Source organism: Moschus berezovskii, chromosome 9 (genome assembly GCF_049115385.1).
Source record: "Moschus berezovskii isolate FMDL1 chromosome 9, NW_MosBer_1.0, whole genome shotgun sequence".
Lineage (NCBI taxonomy): Eukaryota > Metazoa > Chordata > Mammalia > Artiodactyla > Moschidae > Moschus > Moschus berezovskii.
In genome coordinates, this window is record NC_142468.1 from 29,589,085 (window position 1) to 29,595,725 (window position 6,641).

General features: G+C 42.9%; 1 long non-coding RNA gene across 1 annotated transcript; it reads left to right on the forward strand.

The window, feature by feature from the left end:
* The first annotated feature begins 628 nt into the window (after window positions 1–628).
* Window positions 629–2,797, forward strand: LOC129562551 (uncharacterized). Its single transcript, XR_008687217.2, has 3 exons — window positions 629–749; window positions 1,143–1,231; window positions 2,166–2,797. It is a non-coding gene; the product is annotated as an uncharacterized LOC129562551 (long non-coding RNA).
* Window positions 2,798–6,641: the final 3,844 nt, after the last annotated feature.

Here is a 6,641-nt window from a genome sequence, read left to right on the forward strand (position 1 = left end):
CAGGAACATGTACTCAGGGAATTCCTGGGCCAGAAAAATGAGGATTATAAGAACACCTCCAAAAACAAATAGTTTGGGACTTCCCTGGTGGTCCAGTAGTTAAGAGTCTGCCTTCCAGCAGGAGGCATGGGTTCGATCCCTAGTCAGGGAACTAAGATCTCACATGTCGTAGAACAACTAAGCCCCCATGCCACAACTACAGATCATGCACTCTGGAGTCCCAGCACCACAACTACAGAGAAGCCCACATGCCACAACTGGGACCCAACATAGTCATAATCTAAGTAGATGTATAAAACAAAAGGTTTTATGAGAGCATGCAAGAGGAAGGCATTAGCTCCTGGTGAAGAGAAGTTGATATTCGAGTAGATGGGGCAAAGACACCTAGGTCAGAAAGGGAAAGTTAGATGGGAGTGAGGGTGTGGGAGGAACGGCTACCACAGGCATGTCCAGAAACAAGACAGCAAGATTATAAAAGGCTTTTAAGACCTATACCAAGGTCTTGCAACATATACCAAGGTCAACGAGAGTTTCAGGAAGTTGAGCCTTCCAACCACGGTGCTCAGGGGTTGCCCAGCACCCACTCCACCTTCTGATGGTAAAGTAAAAAGTTCAGCCACTCAGTCGTGTCTGACTCTTTGCAACCCATGGACTGCAGCATGCCAGGCTTCCCTGTCCTTCACTATCTCCTGGAGTTTGCTCAAACGCATTTCCATTGAGCTGATGATGTCATCCAACCATCTCATCTGGTAACTTACCACCTGTTTCCTTGAGGAATTACTGCTTCTCCTTTAGATTAGTCTTTAGGCTTAAATCAAGATGCTTCGCCTTCAGCTGGGCAGGAGGTGGGTACCAAGTCCAGGTCAGACAGATGCCCCTCTTCTGGGATGGAATTGGGAGGGGAGTGATGAAAAGACTGAGTAAGGCTGGAGTTCACCAGTAGTGGTGCTGGGAGCAATTCCTGCTTCAATATCTTCGGTGCTACCTGCTTCCTGCCCTTTCTGAGCCCCTGTTTCTATCCTGTGAGCTCTCTACATTGTTCCAATTCATTCTCTTTTATTAACCAGAGCCAGTGTCTGTGGCTAACCACTAAAATGTCCTACAACTTCAACAAATGGGCCTCCCTGACCATTTGTTTTCAGAATAGAGGTGCCAACAAGGAAACAGCAGAAAGGTGGAGGACCCCTCCCATTGCCTGGCAACCAGAAATCACGACGTGCGTCTGCCAAAGGTAGGATGCTGTAACTGACTTTATTCTTTTCTTCGAGAAACCTGGGCCTTGTTGTCTATCCTGTATTTGACAGTGTGTGAGAGATGTGACATTAGACATTATAATATGACCTAGATTCCCTACCTACACCAACCATTTCATTAATCCTTTTTTCAGTTTGTGGACAACAAGAAATGGGTGCAGTTTCCACAAACAAGTCCTTCTGAACACAGTCCCACCCTCAGAGAGCCACTGACTGATTTCCTTCACCAGCACCTCATTGATGTTAAAAATAAAGGAACCCTCTCAGATCAGATGAGCCCATCTCTTTCCACTGAGCCCAATTGTTCCCAGGGCTTTGTTCAGTGAGGATCGGGTTCCTAACCAACAGCCCTCAGGCACTGCCTAAGGCAGAGACCGTTCTAAAATCAAATCCCTATTTTCACCAATATTCTTCTTGCTACATCTGAGATTAGACATTCTTTCCCTTGCTGATGCTTTGTACCTTTCAAATTTATTCACTCAACCAGTCGATACCGAGTCCTTTCCATGTGTTAGAACCAAACGGAGGCAGATTGCTCCATCCCTGGAGGGAAGTTCATGTTAGTCATCTTGTATCCCATGCTTAGCTGAGCAGCTGGCACATGACAAGAGGCCCAGAAAGGATTCCTTGTCAAAAGAAAAGTTTGCTTCACTAACAGCTACATGCAAAGTAGATTTCAGTGGCCTGCCAGAAGGTCCCATCTGACCCTCAGCTATTAGGAGATGTGGAGCAGGTAGGACTCCAGAGTCATTACTGGCTGACCCAAATCCTAGCTCCTTCCTTTCTGACTATGTGACCTCAGGCTAAAAAACGTGCTCTTTTTTTAAGATTTTTTTTTTTAATGTGGACCATTTTTAAAGTATTTTATTAAATTTGTTACAATATTGCTCCTGTTTTATGTTTGGCTCCAAGGTATGTGGAATCTTAGCTCCCTGACCAGGGATGGAACCCACACCACTGCAAGACAGAGGAAGTCCACCAGGACCACCAGGGAAGTCCCACAAGTGTACTCTTGAAAAACTTAGTCACCCCTAGAATGAGATTAAAGGAATTAAATGAGAAAGGGCATAAAAACCATTTCATAGAATACCTGGCACATCATATTTAATAAATGTGACTATAGCTGGTACAAATTTTATAATCACAAATTCTGGTATGTAATAAATATAACTTCATTTCCTATAACTTACTTTAATTTCTCATTTGGGGCTCCTGTTCTGCCCTTTATGAAAAATAAGCTCAGTTAAACAGAAAAATGTTCTCTTGATCCCTCTCCTCTCTGCAGTCATACCTTAGATCCAGCCAGGGCCAGCTTTGCTTTGGGAGGGGGAATGGGGCATAAGCCCTCCTTCTCAGGATATAACTCATCTCATCCAGTCCTTAACACAGGCAACAAGTGGCCTTGAATAGCCACTCGAATAGCTCTCTGGAGCTATTCTTGAATAGAATAGTTTCTTGAATAGCTCTCTGGAACTTGGGACCCACTAAGATGCTGGAGCACCATGGGCAGAGAATAACCATGTCCTGTCTTACCAATACACACACCCCTGTGCTGTCCACAAGACCGTCTCAGGTCTTGGACATACACGAGCACTTGCTGTCTGTACCATAGGGACTTTCGGATGCCCTGCTGTACTGCTGAGCATCTGCAGAGATCTCCAAGGCTTTCCCCAGCCTAGATGCACCAGCAACCAGTTCCATGATACGACAGTACCATGAGGACAACCAGAGTTCCTCCATGAGATCAGCCACCTCCCTGAATCAACTCAGCTTGAGGAGGGGAGCAAAAGAACAGACTCAGAGAGTGGTAAGGGGAGGAGAAGAGAGAGGAGAGGGGTGGGAGGTAGTGAGGGGCAGGAGGGAAGAAGGTTGAGAGAGAGGAGTGAAGGAAGGGGAAAGGGAGAGGAGAGACAGAAAAGGGCAGAGAACAGAGAGGGTGCAGGGGAGAGGAGATAAAAAGAGAAGATAAAAGTGCAGAGAGGAGATAGAAATGAATCACCAGTCCAGGTTCGATGCATGATACAGGATGCTCAGGGCTGGTGTACTGGGATGAAGCAGAGGGATGGGATGGGGAGGGAGGTGGGAGGGGGGGTTCAAGATGGGGAACACATGTACACCCGGGGCAGATTCATGTCAATGTATGGCAAAACCAATACAATAATGTAAAGTAATTAGCCTCCAATTAAAATAAATAAATAAATGCAATATATTTCATTACAAAAAAAAAGAGGTCTTTCTCACTTCTTCTCTCCCTTTCCTCTCTTTTCCTGGCCAAAAAAGTCTTTCTACTCAAGGAGAAACACTGGGAAGGGGTGACAGAGGGAGAATGTCAGGGAGGAACTCAATTAGGATTGCTCTGACTCATCACACTGACTTCCCTAATCCTTGTTTCATGCTTCTATTTTGCATTTAGAAGCTAAGAGTTGCTCCATTTTGTGCAATTTGCTTCTGACAACTCCTCTGGGGGTAAACAGTGGTTGGGAATAGTTAGGGCAAGAAAGAAAAGAAAAAAAGAGCTTCAACCAATCATTAACCTCTGACATCATTAAGATGAATGTACCATAAAAATCAGACTTGAGTGGAGATGTAGAAACGCTCTCTGATTTGAATGTCTCCAGGAAGAGCCCACAGGGTAGTAGGTGCAGTCCCACAAGAGGTCGAGTCCCACGACTGTTAAGCCTGCTAGGTTCTAGGAGGAGAGAAGAGCCCAGAGCTCCAGGGCACAGGGGTTCAGGACGGGAAGACTAGCTCTGGCCCAGTCTCTTATCCAAGTGTGCCCACGGGTTTCAAATGGCTTTTATTTTCCCTTTCTCTTCCAGAGGCCTCCCGTCTGCCGCCTGTATCTAGTCAACACTGGTACCTCTTTAGTAACTCCTTGACTTGGGGAGCCAATCAGATGCTTGACTCTTGTGCTGTGGGCTAGCTCCCTCAATCACACATTCTGGGACTGCTTGCTGCTCTTTATTTTTCATCTACAGATGGCTTCATAAAAGCCATTCTCCTTATTCAGAAAAAAGTCCAAGTGGTAGCTGGATATTCATTTAAGATGCAAATCAGGTTATGCAGGTGGCATAAAATAACAGCAGGCTCTAAGAAGCACGGATGAGGGGTGGAACTGACAAACACCATGATGAAAGCACAACTTCTCCCACCTGCTTTCCTTAAGATCAGCACCTCTGCAGGGGCTGATGGCTCTTACCTGTAGACTGTATACAGAGGATGCTGAACAGAAGACTCTCCCTAAATCTCTCTTCATGTTCATCCACATCTGCTACCAGAAGTCAGCAAACTTTTCCCATAAAGGGTCAAATACTAGGATTTTTGGTTTTGCAGGTCTTTTAGTCTCTGCTGAAACTACTTGATCCTGCCAACAGAGTGTGAAAGCAGCCCCAGACAATACGCAATCAAAAGAGTATGGCTGTGTGCCAATAAAACTTTATAGACATTGAAATTTGAATTTCCATAATGCTCACATATCACATATTTTTCTTTTGATTTTTTTTTTCTATTTTAAACTGTAAAAACTATTCTTATGCTCTCAAGGTGTATAAAGCAGGCACTGGGCTACGTTCAGCCCACAGGGCGTACTTTGTTACCCTCAGACTTAGATCATCATGATCTAATAGGGTAAATCTTAACTCTGATCAACAACTAACTCTAGTCCCAAGTAATATAAGAAAACTTATTAATTCATCTCTTTTTGAGTATATGATACAGGAGAAGGGGCTAGAGTTTATATATTTCCTTAGAAATAATGCAAAATTATAAGATGCCCATAAACTTCATAAAACAAACTATTTTCAAGTACAAAATCTATACTAGAAACTCACTTACTCATTGAAAGTGTGACAGAGTTCCTTATTGGCAGTATTTTACTGGCCTATGTTGAACGGACTTGTATTCAGTCAAAGAAATTGTATTTCTTTGTGTTTAGTCTAGAGTCCAGAAATTTCATGTGTCCATTCTAGCCTTAGCACTACCAACTATTTTCAGATTGAATTGGTGAGTTGTCCATACCCAGAAATGTTGTTACACAACAACGGATAAGGCACACATTGCTTATAGTTAACAATGTACTTGACCCCTCACTGGACACTTTCACGCTATGATTTCAGAAGTACTACTCAAGTACCTCCCAATAGCCTTTCCACTAATACAATCATTTTTTTAAAAAAAGCTTTTCCTTGCTCCACACTTGGATTTCTTTCATGAATCATGAGTTTTGATTTGAAGAATTAGGAAAGAAAAAAAAGAATAAAATTTTAGAGGTGCTATATTTGTTTGGGGGGCAGGGGTAGGAATACAGAGATGAAGTAGGAAATTAGAGAACCTCCCTTAATTTTGGGGAGCCCAGGACAAGGAGATTTGGTCCTCATTTCCTAAAGTACAGCTCAGGGAGCCTATTAGCTTTGCAGGAAGTCCTCTGGTCCAGTTTGGTCCCCAAAAGTGTGGAGACAAGAATGGTGAGCTCAGCTTCATGAAACATGAGACCAGAGAACATCTGACAATTTCTCACTGGTGTCTGTCCATCCCATCTCCCACCCCCATCAGACCCAAAAATGGTTCAGAAGAGATCAGCCCAGACCTCAGAGATGTGTAAGGACAGAGGCCAAAGAGCAAAGTGCAACAAAGACAAGGAAGCCCCATGCAGACAGAAGACAATTATGGACCACATGGCCCGGCCCTGGCTTGCCCTCTGAGAAAAAGTGGAATTTTTCAAATAACTATTTACCAAAGATCCAATAGAGAATAAATTTACCTTAACAAGATTGGATTTTTATTTAATCTAAGTTAAATTAGATTAGAAATTTAGATTAAAATTTTACCTTGACAAGATTAGATATTTTCTGCAATTAAGAGAAATACAGGCTCAAAAATATAACTTAAGAGTAGAAATACTATAGTAGTAAGTAACAGTAGTACAGTGGTAATAATAGTAGTGGTAACGGTAATGTACAGTAGTAGCAGTCATAGAGTAATAGCAGCAGTAACACAGCAGTAAAAGCAGTAATATCCCAGTAGTTGGCAGTGGTGGTGGCACTAAATAGCAGCTAACATTTGAGTACTTTCTATTTGCCAGGACTTGTTTTCAGGATTTTACATAAAAGTGCTAATTTAATCCTTCTAACAATCCTACAAGATAGGTATTTATCCTCATTTTAAAGAAGAAAACACTGAGACACAAGAAAATAGCTAGTGGGAAGCTACTATATAACATACAGAGCCCAGCCTGGCACTCTCTGATGACCTAGAGGGGTGAGATAGGAGAGGGAGGGAGGTTCAAGAGTGAGGGGAGATATATATATATATACATACATATATATATATAATTATGGCTGATGCACATAGTTGTACAGCAGAAACCAACACAACATTGTAAAGCAATTA